General features: G+C 45.4%; 1 protein-coding gene across 7 annotated transcripts in view; it reads left to right on the top strand.

Moving 5' to 3' along the window:
* The window catches only part of LAMA2 (laminin subunit alpha 2), a 3,027,572-nt gene that overhangs the window by 2,195,383 nt on the left and 812,682 nt on the right, over positions 1-19,507 (top strand). The window lies entirely within an intron of this gene.

Below are 19,507 nucleotides of genomic sequence, written 5' to 3'. Positions count from 1 at the left end.
CCTTCTCTGGTGCTAGTGGGGCTTCCATTTCATTAGGGGATTTCACCCCCAAACTCCCTTTCTGCCCCCTACTCACCCCACCACATACATTGTGCCTGTGTCCTCCCAACCCCCTCCCCCCACAGACTCCCACATATACACTTACCTGATTACCTGATCCCCAAGCCTGAGACTTACATCTTCCGGACCACACATGTCAGCCTCTGCACTCATGCATGTCCGGTGTGGGGCAGAGCATGGCAAGCTGGCCGGTTTCGATATTCTGTCTTTTTTACCCACAAGCAGATTGTGGCCAAAAGATTTAATACAGGTCTTACCAAGACTAGGCCTGGTATTGACAAAATTGAGTGTATCCAGTGTGGATGACACCATACTCTTTCAATGTTACATTTGTTCTAGTCTTGAGTTTTTAAGAATGTTGAGCCAAGATCTCTAACAGACAAGTAATAAGGCCTCACAGTATAGGGAATTTATAGGCAGGCGAGGCAATGGTAGGGAGTGTGGGGGCTCCATAGGCTGTGCTGATGCAGACATAGCTGGGAGGAAGAATACATCAGGGTTAATGCGTTTGTCTTGGAAGCAAGGCAATGCAGCGCAACGCAGGTTTGAATCCCGATCCCACGCTTAGAAACCACTCGTTGGTATTAAGCACATTATAAAAGAACAATTATAATTAATATGTTTAATCAATCAAACGGTGTACATGTCTTTACATTCTAAGCCATTTCAAGGAAACATTCTCAAACAGATAAACACCACTTCTTTGGCATTTTAAAGAAAGGTAGGTGAAGACTGAGTGGAGCAATTAACTTAAGAATACTTGCCATAATACATGTGCTCATGCTGCCCTCCTTCACCCTCTGGGACGAATTAAAGCTACCTGACCCAGAACAAGAGATCTGGGGCTTGCAGTGAATTGGGTGTTTGTGTGGTTACCCTTCAGTGACTGGTAGATCCCTCACTACTTTTAAGTCTGTTTTACTTATATCATTTCAGGGCCTCCATCTATTGATTGAAGGGCAACAGGACCCTGAGATTTGTGTAACAGAACAAATTACTCTCATATGTAAACAAAATTACCCTCTGTGGTTGCTTCACCTGGGACTAGTCCAGGTAGCCATACTTTCTGCTAATAAAGGAGTCCTAACAAGGGTTACCTGCGGGGGGGGCGGGGTATCCTTTCCCCGCAGACAGTAGTCACAAGGAATAAGCTCCTGCCTTCACCTGATGGGATGAGGTCTGCTTAAGGACTTGTCCCAGTGCCAGCTACGCTGTAAATAGTACATACAACACTCCTTCCTCACAGCTGCCTCAGCATACACCTGCAGGGATGCACTTCTAAAATAAGTAGTAAGTCACCACTGACATTGCCTATGCTTTACTTCACCTCAAATCTTATCATTTTGACACATTTCTATTTAAAACTATTTGGGGAAGGCATGGACACTCCCTCAGTTACAGGGTTTCTGTCAACCATACTTTCTCTTTTCCTCAGACATTTTGAGCTACTCCCTCCTAGTCAGTTAGTCAGCCTGTCCTCAAACTATAATGCTGTACAATACCTTACCTGTGTGCCTCACCCATACCTACACACAATGGCTAGCACCTCTCTAGGAATCTCCTCTATTACGGCTTAAGCCATAATGGCAGCTTTCCAGTTCTCATCTGTTATTGTTCTCCCCTCCCATGAGGGTAAGGGAAACTCTGAGGAGATTCTGATAGGGACTCAGAATCACTCCCCTGAAACCAATATGTCCCCTTAGACTACCTCACATCTTCACCTTATTTTGTAAGAATTGTTATTAGGTGATTAACTTAATTTAAGCCTTTCACCATCATAACACATAATGAAACAAAGGATAGAAAACAAAAGAAAAACATCACTACAGATAAAGGAAGAAAGACAAAACAATGTTCTGTTATTTCAATCATTTCACCAACCCCCATCACTATATATTCCTCCACAATGAATTCAAAGAAAAACATTTCTCAAAAGAGTTCCTACAGACAGACAGTGGCAGGGGGGATTCTTCCTTCCCCATAGAATTGTGACCCGATCTTTGCTCATTGTAGTTCGATTAGTTAAAAAAATGTTCACCAGGTAATTGACCAAGTCAATGATAAGAGATATCCGTTCCCCTTGCATGAAAATAAACCGCCACTCATCTGCCGTCTTAAATTCTTCATAGAAAGTCCCCAGGATCCGGGATCTAATGTCTGTTATGCCCTGGCAAAACAGTAGCAAATGCTGAAGAGTTTCCTTCTCAGTCTCCTTCTTACAAGGCCTACAGCCTGCACACTTGCTTCTCCCTTCATTCCTTGTTGTAATAACCTCTAACACTGGATGTAGGTTCAGTCTGAATCTCATAAACTGTGTTCTATAGAAACTACTAGGACACTGCACCATGTATTTTGGCCAGGTGTTATAGGGCCTACATGTTGGTACACAGTGAGAGTACAGTTTAAACCGTTGACTTTGTTCCAGCGTCTCAATGCAGTCTTTTCTCCAGATCATGACTTTCACCGACTTAGGGTTGGCCAAAAGCTGCGCGTCTATGGTGTCCAGCAGGGTAGTTGCTAGGTCTGGAAAAGACCCGGGGCTACGCTGATGTCGGAACTGTTGGGACTGGGGGCTAGCTAGTTTTTTGGCTGTAGCTCCTGAGATTCTATCCAGGGCTACAACCAAAACATCAGGGGCTATAGCCCCCGTAGCCCCACCTAGCAACGCCCCTGGTGTCCAGACCTATCCGGCCCTTGCAACAAACACTCTTCCATTCCTGCAAAGTTAGGTCAGTTTCATTGAGGAGCACTCCCTTCACTAAATCAAAGCCTCTTTTTGGGCACAACAACCTATACTTACGGTACAATGCCAAGTTATTCCACATAATAGATGTGTAAAGAGAAATCGGGCCCACTTCCAGCCTCAATACTTGTATCGGGAAGCAATTTGGTAACTTGAGGACCTTTTCGAAAACAGACTCTCTAGGGAATGCCATACATTGAGTGGAAGGTCGAAAAAAGCTTCTGCGCCGTATGTTATTATCCGTACCACCTTCATCCCATAGAAGGTTACCACTGGCACAATAGAGAATTTCCTGTACTTTCTCAAAAGTAGGCATGCCTGAGTTCCAAGGGCTTTTATTTTCAGTCTCAACATTGCTTCACGTGGGCCATCTCTCAAGCCCATGTTGCATAGCTCCGGGGCAACGCGTTTGTCATGGAAGCAAGACAACGCATAGCAACACAGGTTGCAATCCCAGTCTTGCGCTTAGAAACCGGTCCCCGGTATTAAGAGTGTTATAAAAGAACAATAAAAGAAAAAGAAGTATGTGATTAAGTGAACGCTAGCTAGCCTTTCCTTGTTCAATAATTGTTTGATTGGATTTCCTTCCCTTCGCTGACTGTAGGATCAATATTTTTGATTTTCTCACATTGACTTTTAGATGATTTTCCATCACATAAACTTGCAAATTCTTTCAATTGATGTTGGAGGCCAACAGGAGTCTGTTCGATTAAGACTAAGTCGTCCGCATATAGTCAACGGTAGAGAGGGACTCCATTGATTTTAGGTGGAAAGCTCCTGACTTTGATCAAGGTTTCTGACAAATCAGAAATCAACAAATTAAACAAAGCTGGGGGCAAGCGGACAACCCTGTTTTAGCTCACTCGTTGTCATAATGGAACATGGCAGCAATCCCCTCTGATCCCATTTTATTTGTAGTGTGGTATCCGAGTCTTTAATGGCTTGCGGGATGTCCCTTGGGCAAACCCCAACTATCAAGTTTGATCCAAAGCAGGCCTCTATCTATTGAGTGAAAGGCCTGAGCCAAGTCAATGAATACTAAATATACTTTGGTGTTAGTCTCAAAGGTCTGCAATTTGAACAAATTAATCAAAAAGACGTTCCACGATGTACCAATCTCCTTGGTGAATCCTGACTGGCAAATGTCAAAACGTTCAGACTCAATCACCCAATCCTCCAGGCCCTTCAGAACCAGTTTAGCAAATAACTTGCCTACAATGTCAGGAAGGGCGATAGGGCAGTAGGTTTTAGGGTCGGACCTATTCCCCTTCTTGAATATCGGGACCACTATCGATGTCTTCCAGGATCTTGGTACCCGCCTTAATCTTTTGATCTGGGTAAATTGTATGCAAGGAAGCTTTGACCACAATTCAGGTTCTTCTCCAAGGAGAACGTTGGTTAACCCATTCGGTCCTGGAGCCCTTGAGTTTCTGGCCCTCTTAATCAGAAGACAGACATCCGCTTTCTCAGTCAAGAACGACCATTCTGAGCATAGTCTTTCATTTACTTGTTTTGGTTCATCATTTTCGATGGTAAACACTGTAGTGAAGTATTCAATCCAAGTACTTTCAGCTACTGCGTTTTTTTGGAGTACCTGCTGCAGAGTACCTAAGGAGTTTATTCATTTCCAAATGTCCCCATGTTCTTAGCATGTGCTCCGCGTCCTCTTGCAGCATTCTGTATTTTCGAGCTTTTACCCAGTTTTGATATTGACGCTTTCTGCATTGAATCAGTCCTAGGCAGTCAGGTTGACCCCTAGCCTTTAGCTTCCTGAAGTCTGATTTGCATTACCTCTTTTCCGCAACTAATTCTGCATCGTAACAATGTTTGAGTGAAAAGGATGGTTTGGAGCCTGCTTTCCTATTTTCGACATACGCAATCAAACATTTCAGATACGCGAGCAATGCTCGATGGTCACAGTTCTTCATTTTTCTCACATGATTTTTAAATCGGTCAGCCAGAAACCTTGTTCTTGTTGAATTCATGATTAACCAATTTCTGCCTTGTGAAATGTCGATTGGAAAAGGATATATTTCTTCAAACCGTTCATGTGCTACAATACAGGTTAGTTTTACTATGTTGTGGTCACTGTGTTTGGTGGATAACATCTCAAGCATAGACACCCAGGCTATATCGCCAGACACATAAAAGTAGTCCAGGACATTATTTTGGTCACCTAGTTTCCATGTTGGACGTGCCGGGATGTCTCTCCTGGTGTGACAATTTAAAAGTTGTAGACTTCTTAAACCTGCATTTTCTGTCCATGTATGGCTTTTTTGTGATCCGGTAGCAGGCAGACATGTTTAAATTGCCACATATTATTATAATAAGTGGGTCTGTTAAGAAGTTTGTCATTTCTTCCCATGATCACCTGTATAAAGATGGAATCCCCAATTCCCATTGAGTTCCAAAAAAGATTACATACGATCATCCATTCAGTTGTCTTTATTCTTATTCCATTAGCCCGAATCTGTAACAGCTGGGCATATGGATTTAGGTTCCATGTTTTTGTTATTTGCAGAGATCTTCAATTTTTTAAAAATTGTTTTTATATTACACGCTTAATCCCTGAGTTCGGTTTCAAAGTGCGGATCTGGGATTCAAACCACTGTTGCTCTATGTGGTCTTGTTTCCAAGACCACCATGTTATCCCTGTGCTATCCTCCGTTCCATTCTTTATTAATGTTAGTAGGCCCGATGCCGGTCTTTGCTTACTGCCGATCTTCACCTTCTCCAGTCAGACAAAACCCTCCTGCCCTGTCTTGTCACAAGTCATCCCTCCGTTGGTCAAGTTCACTGTCAGTCATGCAGTCACGATGATACGGTTACTCCTTTTCCTGCTTCTTTGAAGATGCCATACAGCCACAAGAGCCCTACCACTGCAGTGACATTTCAGGAACTAACTACTGATCTGAAGCTTAACTCCTTAAATCCCAGGCAACATTTCCCTATCAACTGGACAGTTAAATCGGAAAACAGCACTCTGGGTCTAATTAAATGACAAGTGAGTTACATTCACATGATCTAAATATAGGTAAGCGAAGCCTGTGTAATATTGCATATACACTTTGTGAATGTATTGATCTACAAATCACATCAGAATAAACAAATGCATTGGCATATCGACTTAAACGCACTTTAAGAGAGACAACAATAAGAGGGGGTCAACAAAACAGCTACAGAGATCCTTATACAGACATACACCCGCATTCACTCAGCTTTCCTTTGCCCCATTAAAATGGCAGCAACGCACATGGGTTGTTAAGGCCATGCAAGTAGATGCCACCTGTTATGTGTGAACTTTAATTGTAGTCAAATGGCATAGGCCTGAGCCTACAGGAATGTGCCTTGTCAGATAGCACATAAATTACAGTAAGGTAATGGTCACTGAATTATGATTCTGACTGGGTTTAAATACTGGCTGACAGCGGTTGTGCACAAAGCTTTTTCCTCAAATAGGTGTGTCACATGGGACCGCTCTGCTTGGGCTCTAATATAGAGGTGGCCCACTGGCATAAGGGAAGAGATACCCATTGCATCATGCAAAAAAAAGGACTCAGGAGCTCTGTGCTGACTTGATTTCAGCCATTGAATGCTGTTACTGTGTCTCAACCATGACAACCCTGGGGCAGATTCACTAATTGGGCAACTCTGTGAACCTCTGGCATGCATAACAATGAGAGCGTCCCTCAAGCCTGCATGAGCTCTTGAAAGTTTCATTAGAAGCACCTCAAGCCCACTCTTGTAGGGTGCAACTATGCTCTTATCAGGCTGTCTACAAAAGAACTGGCACTGATCCACCGTATAAACTCATCGGCCGTTGTCAACACAAATGGTATCAGATCGGAAGGCTTTATTCTTGAGAGGGGTACTCGTCAGCGGTGCCCATTTTCACCATTTTTGTTTATTCTGGCGGTTGAGCCGTTGGCCTTAGTCTTGAAAAATACCCCTGAGTTGGAGGGTGTTGGTTGCTGGGGTGTAACACAGAAATTATGGCTTTATGCGGATGATCTTTTATTGGTCCTTAAGTGCCTGGACGAGTCTCTCCCATGTCTGATGCGAATTTTGTTGAAATTCTACACATCATCAGGTTACAAAGTGAACTGGCTGAAGTCTGAAGTTATGCCTTTAACGTTTCGTTGTGATAAAACTGTTGCGACTGGTTTGGGTTTCAAGTGGTGTGATGAGCGATTGCGGTATCTAGGTGTCTGGTTAACCCCCTCAATTGTTGATATAGTTGATGTGAATATGCGTGCGATCACTCAGGATTGTAGGATGAGTCTTGATAGGTGGTCGCTTCTCCGCCTTTCTTTGTGGGGTAAAGTTAATGCCCTTAAAATGAACTTGTCACCTAAGATAAATTTTGTGACGAGTATGCTTCCGTTGAAGATAAATAATGGATACTGGAGGGAGCTGGACCGCCTTGTTCAGATTTTTTTATGGGATAACAAAAGCCCCCGGCTTGCCATCTGGAAACTGCAACTACCGGTTTGCGAAGGTGGATTGGGAATTCCAAACTTCAGGGCATATCACTTGTCCTTTTTTGCTTATGCTTTCATCCCCTTTTTATGTTCTGAACCTGATCAATGGGCGCTGGCGGAATCTAATGCTTTCGGTCCTCTGGGTCGGGAGGGTTTATTGTCTACTAATACCAAAGATCGTGGTTGCAGCTCGCTGGTTACGACATCTCTACGCACTGCTTGGAGGGATTTGCTGTCTCTTGTGGGTGTGGATGCTTTCAGATGCTCGAAGTCGTTGATCTGGTTGAATCCTAAGATTAGGGATAATACGAAAACAATTATCTGGCCGGACTGGTTTTTTGTTGGTATTAAGGAATTGGGTGATTTATTGCAGAGTGACCACTGGATGTCTGCGAATGAATTGAGGAGGAGGTGGAATTTTTGGAATCTCACGGACTCGGCGTGAAGGCGTTTGAGAAGGTGTGTGGGGTCCATTGATTGGGTGGATGTTGGCGGTTTGAATAGTCTTCTGGCTGCAATTATGAACAATTCTGGTGGTCTGGCGAGTAGGGTTTACAAGTTGATTGTGTCCAGTTATCAAGGGAATGAGACGCTGCGGAATACCTGGAGCGAAAGGATTGGCTCGGATATCTCATCGGATTGTTGGCATACGATCTGTCGGAATGTCTAATTATGTTCTTTGAACCTGGGTGAACGGGCGAGGCAGCTTAAAATTGTGAACCGTGTTTACTGGACCCCGGAAAGGCTGCAACGGAGGGGGATGATTGACAGTAATGAGTGTTGGGGATGTATGAACGCAATTGGATCCATGGAACACATGATGTGGGAATGTGTAAGAGTTGCTGGCTTCTGGTCTGAGGTATGTACTGCCTGTATTCAAGTTTCTGGTGGGGATCCAAGCTTGGATTTTAGAACTATGATATTTGGGGATGACGCCTCACTTGATGATCTTTGTTCACCCCATAAAAAATTTATTTTTAGAGGTGCGATTGTTGCGAAACGTCTGGTTCTGAGGGGTTGGAAGAGCAGGGTTTCTCCATTGTTGGAGAACTGGATGGATGAAATGCATAAACTCTCGAGAGTTGAGAAACTGATCTTCAAAATGAAACAGAAATTGTCTCTCTATGAACGAATTTGGGGTAGGTTCAATGACCTCTTCTGAATACTGTTTTTTTTTCCCACAAATGCTTCGTTGTTGTTGACTTTCCATTGAAAGAATTATTGTATGTTTGATACGTTGTGCATTGCTGTATAAATTTGTAAATATTTAAATTTAAAAAAATTAAAAAAAGAACTGGCACTGGTAAGCAACAGCATCTTTCCAATGACCTTCTATCATGTATCGACCACTGACAGTTCCGTTCATGGTAAACACATATTCCTTACCTCAAGACTTCTTGACCTCAAGCACCCATGAAAGGACACGGTGACTTTGCCAGGCATCAGCAGCTGTGGCCATCTCCCGCCTGCGTTTGCTGAGCTCCATAAAGCTTTATTTTGAAAGTCATGTTCTTCTGCAGTTATATCTCTTACCGCAAATTGGTCAGTTCTCCTCTTGACACAGCATGCACCTTGAATGTTGTGCTGCCAAAAAGACTCATGACACCACTTAAGGGCCTGATTACAATTTTGGCAGTAGTGGAAGATCATTTGTTATTTAAGCAGTAAGCCCTGAGCTGGGGGTCGGGGGGTTGGGGGAGGTGGAGGTGGGAGAGGGTGGGAGGGGCGGCATTTCACCCATGCCTTAATGCAGGCCCTGGGACCATACCTGAAGTGGTAATTCCCCCCCCCCCCCGAGTGAAGTGCTTATTGCTATTAGTACCACAGGCCCGTTGGACCGGGGTACTAATAGGTTATATGTGAACTGAAAAGGAAAACAAAAAAGATGGTCTCCATGGAATGGGAGAAGGGATTGTTTAGTCCCTTCTCCCTTTCCATGGTGGTGTGTCGCAGATCAGGAGTGCACGCGCCCGAAATACTACTGTTCCTGGCACAAGACCAGAAAGGAGAAGGTAAGTCTGGCGGGATGGAGTGGGAGTGAAATTTGTGGCAAAGGGAGTGTCGGGGGATACATGGGGTATTTACCTTGTTCCAAGTGAGGGAGATGGTGGTATCCAGCCCCAAGGAGGTTCAGAGCGGCGGGATTACTGTATGGTAATGCCCCCACTCCGAGCCTCTGCATTGGCTTGGAGGACAAAGCCACAACCCCGTCGGGTACTAATTTAGAATATCAGATGTTTTACCACGACCGCCAAACTATGAGTTTCGACACTGAAACACATTTACTGGCTGCTTTTGTGTGGTAGTGCTTACCTTCATACAAAGCATACTGCATGTGGTAATCAACACATACAGTAATTACCACTTCCCATAGAGTCCTCTGGGCCTCCAAAATAGGGAATAACAGAAAGGTCCACATGACTTGGAATCATGCGGACCCCTCTGTGTACCAGATTTTTACTGCATGCGGTAACAGTGACAGAGTTTGTTGTTATTAAGATGCAGTACCACCAAACTCCTAATCAGGCCGGTAGTCTTTTTGTGACCGGTGTAGAAGATTGCATATCAGAATTAACAGATTATGTGGGCATAGATGATGAACCAGTGTGGCAAGTTTGTTTCTAATGCATTATTAGTCTTTACTGGTCAAATGTTTTCTGTTAACAAACATTTTAGCTATTTTGTGGAGTTTGTGACGGTTTATAGTGAAAAACCGAATTACAAAATATCGAAAACAAAAATCTCGAATCCAAAATATCGAAAACAAAAATCTCGAATTTTTTTTTTAATACGTTTTTATTTCGAAATGGGGGGGTTCCCCCCCAACCCCCCTTTTTTCTTTTTTTTTTTTATTTTACCCTTTTTTTATACTTACCTGAACCCACAAATACATATAAATAAATAATTCGAGATTTTTTTTTTTCGAGATTTTGGATTCGGGATTTTGGTGATTCGATATTTTGTTTTCGGTTTTTTGACCGACCACCGTTTGTGACATCTGGGGCTATTAGTGAGAGTGTATATCAGATTTAAGGGGTATATGCAGAGAAAAATCCTATACACCATATTGGTAAAAGGCACTGTTGTTATTTTGGCCGGGCAACCCGCATGGGTGGGAATATGTCTAATTGCTGGCTCAGTGTTTTTGATGAGATTTCTTCATTTAACATTGCTCCCCAAAGATTGTTAGACTATTGGGCGAATTCCAAACTCCCAATAAGATACATGTTCTGGTAGTTTCTATTAGGGACAAGGCTATGAAGTGGTGGTTGCCCGGTACACCACAGCGCACCTGATGGGTGATTGGGACAGTTCTGTATGATCGCCCATACACCACCTCCAGGGGTTGAACCACATAGCTGATAGCACCTTCTGGCCCCCAGAGTTACCCATCTCCCCCCCAATGGAGGAGCCAACAGTGACTTTGTGAAACTAAAAGTTACTGTCGCTCCTCATGCTGGAGTGGGGGGGTAGACTCCCCTACTGAGAACGTCCATGGTATTTGGCCCCTCCACATTCTTACACAGCCTGGCCATTACATTTAGACATGGGGCTGGGGTGCTGGGTAGGGTGACTAAGCAGTTGGTGCCACCCTCACCTCAGAGCAGGAGGTTACTCAAATGCCACTCACACTGAACTGTGACCCACAGGAGTCCCCAGGTCCCCTCTAGCACCTTCCCTAGCAGGGGGTAGACTGTTCTGTGGGGCACACAGGCCAAGGGAGGGAGGAGGGCAGCAAGACGGCTTCCCAGCAAGCTCTGGTTTAATGGAAACCTACCTCACTGCTGTGCTTTCCTGCAGGAATGGCTATTTGGCAATAACCCTGTGCCAAGCATGTGCTAGGAACATATGTTTTACCAGTTCTAGCCTAGCTGGGAAGTAATTATGAGATTGATGTAGTCCACCCCCCGCCCCCTACACTGGGACCTAAAATGGGTGGGGGGATAGGGCATGACGACAGAAAGAAACAATGAAGCGCATTCAGCCTGCCCTGGTCCTGTCTGCTCTTTACTCACACGCACAATTTGATCTTTGGCTTTTCTCTGGCCATCTCAATACTATTCTTCTGTATTTATCTACCAGCCTGTTTTCATTTCAATTACTGGTTGTGTCTTTACAACTTCTACTCGGATGTTGTTTCTTCAATACACTTTGCGAAAATAGGCCATCCCTTAGCTTCCACCAGGCCTCGCCAGCCTCCTTTTGGGACCTCTTCTTTTGGGCGTAACCTCCCACTGCAAAATGTTGTGTTCTGGTGTGTCGTTTGGTGGCAGAGATCGTTATGGGGCACTACGGGTACTTCCAAGGACTAAAGGGGAATGGGAGAGAAGGGTTGTGTTGTGGCGAGCCGGAGGGAGGAGGCGAGTGAGTGATGTTGGATGAGGAATCGGAGCGTGGCAGCGAAAATAAATAATGCCTGACAGTACGTTAAAAGACAGGGAAAAGAGTCTGAGAGGCACCAAACAAAGAGGTTGTGGGCAAGCAGCACTCGCCCTCTTCCACTCTGTCATTGTAGCCCAATGTATGCTGTGCCTGAGGGAGGCCGTGCTCACGCGTGGGAGGGTTGGGAATGCATGGATGGCACAGGGGGCAACAGCTGGTACTTACACTTTTTTTATTTTTTTTTTATTCGCATTTGTTGAGTGCACAGCAGGCCGAAGACATTGTGGCGCTAGTTAGTGTTGCTTATACTTAGTTACATACAATTCATGTCCGTACGGTTACATTGGGCGATATATACTTTTTTCAGATATGCGTTGAGCAGCAGGAGCAAACAAAAGCTTGCAGTTGCAATTCAGCACAGCAGGGCAAGCAAATGGCAAGAAAGGTAGCGAGTTACGGAATGTGTGTCATGTGACTAGAGTGCAAGAAGCGTACCAGCAGTTGTTCTTGGACGCCTGTCTGTAACATGAATAAGATGACCGGCTAAAGGATAATTAATCCATTTCACCTAACGGGCATATGCAGCCAACGTGGCCTGTGGCCCTGCTGCTCCTCCCCGATCTGACCGGCCCCCTGCTCAGCTGCTGCCAGGCCTCTCGTATAGCTCGAGGGTGCACGATAGCTCGAATTAGTTTCTGTCTTGATTTGTGAACTTCTGGAGAACGTAGGATCAAAGTGGGGTGGGGGGAAAGCCCATTGTGGTGGGCAAGGCTGGGGGGACCAGCTCATGAGATGGCAGGAACAGGAAGTGAAGATCCCAGGTGTGGCCTTGGTGGAGGCAGTCCTGGAAATGGACATAGTTTCTTGGGGGGAATTCGCTCCCCTTCCCCCTTTTATTGAAGGGGTGTGGTCAGAATGCTGTGGGCGTGTCCCAAGGGGTGGTGCTAGGAAAAGCTTCTTAGCAGGCGTTCAGTGTTCTCAGAAAAAAAGATTAGCCTTTTCTTTCTTAAGCAATACTAAAATAAAAGGAGAATGGTACTACAGATGTGGCGTGATATCATTTGTCACCAGACAGCAGGTTACAGTAACACAAAACGCAGAAGAAAGGGCAAATCAAGTTCTATGTGCAGTGTTTTTAGGGCTGAAATATTCAATTTTACAAAATGGCCCAGATGCTTTTTTTTAACATCAGTGTCATTCTCTTTATGTTGCTGTGCCCTGCAAGCAGTGTAATTTGCACTCTGCCTGCCCTGGAGTAGCCAAGCTCTTACATATTCGGCAGGATCAACGTCTGTAAGGGGTTGGCCATTGCGGTGCAAAAACAACAGATGACTGGCTCTATCGGCAGGAAGGCTGTTCCTCAGTCGCGTGATTGTGTTGTTCATGTGGCTGAACACACACTGACACTCTGAAAAGAGTTGTGAATAGTGGGTGGCTGTTTAATATTGAAATCCTAGCTTGAGCAAGTTCAGGTGTGCAGGGGCTTGGGGTTGCCTATCCCAGGGATAGCCAAGGACGTGGTTGGATCCACATAAGGTGGGACTTTACAGTCCCAGGCATGGTGCTTAATGAGGGCATCGGATGGCGATGTGGCCCTCTGAGATGGGGCAATGGGCATTCTCCCAGAGCATGGGACAGGGAAAGTGGAGCCCTGCTCTCCATTCTGCAGCTTCGGGATGTTCTATGCAGCTTGGTTGTTAATTGTAATGTGTATTCCTTTTGAGCTTTTCAAAAACCTGCAGGAGCAACTTCCCTGAAGAATTCCATAGGAATGATGCATAGCTTCGCCCCATGTATTCGTTCTGTAGTGTCTTTTAGAGTGGTTGGGGTGTACGCACAGGGCCTAGCATGGCAACCACACACTCTCGCACAGAACACCCAGACACCAGGATGCAGGGCTGTGAATGGCTTTATTTCATGTGCAATCTGGGTCACATGACCCGTGATTCCACAACTCTGTCCTAATGACGGTGGCATATCGCGATGCTACATCTCCCCCCAAAATGAATACAGTCCTACCCCGTTTCTTCGATCCAGCGTCAAGGTTTTCAGATGGTGCGACAGGGTCTTCCCTGTTGAGGGGACACGGCTGTCTCTTCCATATGCTCTTCCATTCTGCTGCGTTCTTCCCTGACTGGCTCATCTTCATCCGCTGAGTATCCTGACTCCTTTTTGTCTTTCTGCATCCTCTTCTTCTTCCGCTCCATTCCTTTGTCCATGTGTCTGGGTGATGTCCCCTCCAGCTTTTCTGAAGAAGGAGCTGTTTCTCGTGATAACCTATCCATCTCTTTCTGCCGTGATCATGGCTCCTTTGACATGAGATACTTTCATGGGCCTACGATCGAACTGTGGCATGTCCTTGTAGACTTGGGTTTGCTTTACTAGCACTTGTTCTCCAGGTGATATTTCAGCCAGTCGGCCCTTCTGCTCCAGTCCGCATAGTCCTTCAGTCTTTCTTTTGCTCTGTAATCTGTTTCCCTTGCCCTTGTCATTTCTTCATCCACCTCCACTTCCTGACCTTCCTGTGGTATTCTTGACCTGATGGGGCACCCGAACATCAGTTCTGGCAGATATTTCCCTGTGAAATCATGCAGCGTGTTTTGGTAGTCTCTTAGAAGTTGGTAGAGTGCTTGTTCAATAGGCATGTGCATGATGTTTGCAATGCGGACTGCCCTTTTGATGTTGGCCATGAAGCACTCAGTCATTCCATTCACTTGAGGCCACAGGGGTGTGATTTGTTTTCTGTCTGAATCCCAGGTAGTTTGCACAATTTTGGAAATCCTTGCCACTGAATGGCGGGCCATTGTCTGATTTTTACTACCTTTGGTACTTCAAATGCTGAGAAAATTCGATCAAGCGCTGGTATGAGTGCAGTGGCTGCTGTGGATGCCACAATTTCTATCTCGGGGTAGTGGGAATGTTCGTCCAGTGCTATTAGCATCTATTCCCCTTACCTTAAGGGTCCAAAGAAGTCTATTGCCATTTCCTCCCATACTCCCTCGGGGAGTTCTGACATGTGTAGTGGCTCCGAAAATACTGTGGTTTCCGAACTGAGGCAGATGGTGCAGGATTTGAGTGTTCTTTCTATTAGCCTGCCCACTCCTGGGAACCATATCTTGCTTTGCAACAGGCGTTTGGTGGAGACAATCCCCCAATGACCCTTGTGTGCTATCTCTATCACCTTCTGATGGAGGGTTTCTGGTATTATGACCGTATCACCCTTTAATAGCAGAGATGACTGCGATATGGAAAGTTCCTGCTTCGACTTTGCCAGTGTTTTAAATAGTCGCTCATCCACTGCCGCACTTAACAGGAGTGTCTCGTTGTCCGATTTCCTCCTCCTGTTCCAGATGCAGGCCTCCACCAATGCTAGCGTGACCTCTTCGGCTGTGTGTTTTGCGAGTTCTGTTGTTGTAAATGCAGGTAGTATTGCGTGATGAATTATGTAATTGATATATCCATCTGCCCTATCACGTGAGGGTGTACCTCCAGTGAGCAGATGTCGGATTTTCGTCCTTGCCGAGTTTGTGCAATATCAAGTTTTTGTATTCTTGGAGACCCATCTTGCAATTCTGGGTGGCATTTGTGCTGTCAGTTTTCTGTATATCGTGATAAGTGCCCGGTGTTCCGTGATTATCGTGAATGGCTTTCCGTACATGAATAAATGGAAATACTCCAAACCACCGCCAGGGCCTCTTTTTCCACTTACAAATACATCTGTTCTGTGTCCATTAGACTCTAGCTGACATAGGACACTATCTTCCTTTTGGCTTGCTCACTCCCAGAGTGCTGGGCTAGTATGGCCTGCAGGCCTACGGGGCTAGCATTTACTGTGAGTTCCGTCTGTAGATTTGGATCAAAGTAGGACATACATACGGCCATAGCCATGTCCTTCCTTATGGCTTCAAAACTGTCCTGTTGCACCGGTCCCCACTCGAACTTGGCATCTTGCTTCGTGATTGCTCTTAGGGATGCGCTGGTGGTGGAAAAATCTGGGAGATATCGGGTGCAATAACTTGCTAGACCCAGGAAAGATCGCACCCGCGCCACTGTTCCAGGTTTTAGAGCCTCTGTCAATGCTTTTATCTTGTCAGGGTCCCGTTGGATTCCCTTTTGTGAGAAAATGTGTCTGAAGATTTTTAGTGTGCTTTTATTAAAGTCACATTTCTCTTTGATAATATGAGGTTGGTGTCATTCAGTGTTGCACATACTTTCATTAGGGTGACATCATGCCTTTCTTGCGAGTGTCCGAACACAAGAATGTCATTGCTATAGTTGATGCAATGCGGTATGTGTCTGAGCCTGCATATTTCTTGAAATATTTCACCCGCTGATGAGAATTCGAAACTCAGGCGCTTATATCTCAAAAGTCCCACTTGCATAGCAAATGTTATATAACGTGATTCCTTGCTGAGCTCTATCTGGTGATAGCCCTTGTTTAAATCAAGGAGGGAAAATACAGTGGCGCCGTTAAGGATCTCGAAGAATTGCTTGATTGGGAGCCCTCGTGTCTACACACAATATGATTTGACTGTCTGCACTTTTCTTTGGCACCGAGACAACTGGTGAGACCCATGGTGTGGGATTGCTGGTATCGCTATGATGTCCCCTTCTAAAAGCGACAGTAGCTCCTTCTTAGCTTGGTACTGAATGTTGAACAGGATCCCCCTGAATTGTTGCGCTACAGGCTTCACTGTGGGATCAATGTGTAGTGAGATTTTTTGACCTTTAAGTTTTCCAATGCCTTTGAAAAGATTGGGGACATTTGCAGCCACATTTCCTGTTGCGGACATATATTTCCCTGCCATTAGTCAGTAAAGGATATGGATGAGACCCATTTGAACTGCGGATTTGAAACTTAGTATGCAGCCGCTTGCGGCCTCAGTCGCCAGGACGTGGATGGTTATATTGTCTTTCTTGTCTTCCTACTGGCATGACGGTCTGAAGGCTCTCAGATAGGGCAGTGGCTCTTTGGCTCCATATACATAAATGTCCACTTGAGCATTGCATAACCTTGGCTTGCTCCTGAGCTTTAGGTACTCACTCTGGCATGGCATTGAAGGTTGCTCCCGAATCCACTAGGAAATCGAATTCTTGGTTTTGCATAGTCAGTGTTACGGTAGGGCTATGCTCTGACGCAGTGGGGTTCCCTAAGGCATAGAGGTATCCCTTTTTGCATCTGTCCAAATTGGAATGTGATTCTGATTCCCTGGTGGAGGGTGTGGACGTGTATAACCTGCGTATCCTTCCCCTTCTTTTTCTGCGACTTTCTGGGGATTTTGAGTGCTTCCCTCTTGTGTGTCACCTGTCCTTGTGATATTTCCTGCCAGCGTCACTTGTTCTTTCTGCCTTGTGGTGTGGTATTGGGGTGGGGACCTGTGTCTGTGCAGTGATCTGTGGAGGAGGTTCTCATTGCTTTTGGATTCCAACACATGGCACAGTAGTGATCTTCTCCTCCACAGGCACCGCATGTTTGTCTGATGGCTGGACAAGATCCATCCTGGGGAAGGTCGTGTCCACAGCGGAAACATTGCCCTTTCTCCTGTCTGATGTCGTGTAATGCTGTCCGCTGTGACGTCACTTTGTTGATGCCCTCCTCTTTTACGACAGGCGCTGAAATGTGTGTCTTGCTCAATGTGGAGATTTGTAGGTCTAGGGCTGATGACGTCCTCGCCAGCATGAGTATTTCCACCAAAGAATGCGGTACTTGCAGCAATTTTTTCTTTATCACCAAAGACTCGCACCCTGCGATTACTTGTGATTTTATAACCTCCTCGTTATTGTACAAGTGGAACTCACATTGCTTCACTCTGGCTCTTAAGCATGTGTGGTAGTGTGGACGATGTGCCTTTCATAATCCACATTTCAGTTTGTGGCAAAATATTATTTTAATATCTTCTTGAGAGCCTCATATTTATAAACTACATCTTCAGGCAATTCAAAAATAATGTCTCGCACCTCCTGACTTGCAGTGACGGTGAGTGAGCCGATCACACTGTTATCCTCCTTGAGGCCTACTGCATCGAGGTAAGCGTCAAACTCTTTCATGTACCTAATCCAACGTGGACCCAGACTGGTGGTGGCTACTGTAGCAAAAGGTAGTATTGATGGCACAGGAAATGCATCTCTCCCTGTATGCTCCTGTGTCCGGGCAGGTGGGGCCTGATTCTGGTCCTTGTCTGACATTGTGCCTCCTAGCCTTCCCTTTTACTGGAGGATTTGGGTGGTAATGGTCCTTTCTGTGGTGCTGGTATGCTGGTGCACCTTCCTGCGCCTGTCTTGCTTGTAGTGCACTATCGCCTCTTTTGTTGGTGCCTCTCCCTTCACTCTAGGGCTTCTGTGGGCGTTTTGGGCCTTGTGGGGGTGGTGCGTCAACTCACCCTTATGCTGCAGAGCTTCGCCGGTACCTCTTTTCCCTTTTATAACGGTGTTGATCCGCTTGACATCAGCGAGTGCAGTCCACGCCCCGTCGCCAGTGTAGTGTCTTTTAGAGGGAGGGGCGCGGGTGCGGGCGGGGCCTTGGGCGGCAGCGGCGCACACCTGCACAGAACGCCCGGACACCAGGATGCAGGGCTGTAAACTTATTTTGCACGCCTCCAATCTGGCTGACATGACCCGTGATTCCACAACTCCGTCCTAATGACGGTGGCATCTCGCGATGCTACACTTTCTATAAAGAAATGTGAGCCCCAAATGGTCTATTCAGTAATTTTGCAATTTTTAAACTGGAATGTGAAGAAAAACATCTGGATATATCTCTCAGCGGCTCCTGCAATAGGTCAGTGCAATCCCAAAGCAGACAGAGCGCATCAGCTGGGGGTGGTGTGACTTTTTTAGATTAAAATGTGGAAACCTTTCCTAGCACACAATTGGAGGACTTAGCTTAAGTGGGTTCTGCTGTTCTGTGCAGTCAGCATTTTCCTTCACCCTGACGAGTTTTAACATTTTTTTCTCAATAATAACAAAATAAAACCTGGCTCGTGGGCCGGCGATGCGCGGCCGATCTATTTTTACTGAGTTGAAAATGTGTTGGATAATGGGTTTGCGAGAATGAGATCAATGTGTTTACATTTTGGAAGCGTCCTAATTGTATTATTCAGCCAGGTACTATTGATTTAATGCATGCATAGCAAATGTCCAGTGCCGACTGCGGCCGGCCAGAGTGCTGTCTGGCCCAGCAACGGCCCAGGGACTACCGGCTTCCGCCCTGAACGCGCCTGGGCCTTGCCCGCATCCTACTCAATGAGCTGGCTCTGGCATTCGAAACCAAGCCTTCAGTAAGCGTATCGCCACAACAGTGCACCCCTCTATTGTTTTTATTGACTTATTTAACACCATTTATGCCTGGCAAGGCCAACCAAAGAAAACATTTTTCAGACCAGAGCAGTGTATAGGAACAGAATCAGACATTTGGACTTGAAAAAATGAGGCGATATCCCGTGAACATTTTAATTAAATAAATAAATCCTTCCATCTGTCCTTTCTTTCTTTCTTTCTTTCCTTCCTTCTTTCTTTCTTTCTTTCTTTCTTTCTTTCTTTCTTTCTTTTTCTTTCCTTCTTTCCTTCTTTCCTTCTTTCTTTCTTTCTTTCCTTCTTTCCTTCTTTCCTTCTTTCCTTCTTTCCTTCTTTCCTTCTTTCCTTCTTTCCTTCTTTCCTTCTTTCCTTCTTTCCTCCTTCCTCCTTCCTCTTTCTTTCCTTCTTTCCTTCTTTCCTCCTTCCTCTTTCTTTCTTTCTTTCTTTCCTTCCTTCCTTCCTTCCTTCCTTCCTTCCTTCCTTCCTTCCTTCCTTCCTTCCTTCCTTCCTTCCTTCCTTCCTTCCTTCCTTCCTTCCTTCCTTCCTT

This window comes from Ambystoma mexicanum, chromosome 4q (genome assembly GCF_040938575.1).
Source record: "Ambystoma mexicanum isolate Mex_15411 chromosome 4q, UKY_AmexF1_1, whole genome shotgun sequence".
Classification (NCBI taxonomy): Eukaryota; Metazoa; Chordata; class Amphibia; order Caudata; family Ambystomatidae; genus Ambystoma; species Ambystoma mexicanum.
The sequence above is the reverse complement of the archived record's forward strand: the minus strand, read 5'-3'. Positions and strand labels throughout refer to the sequence as shown.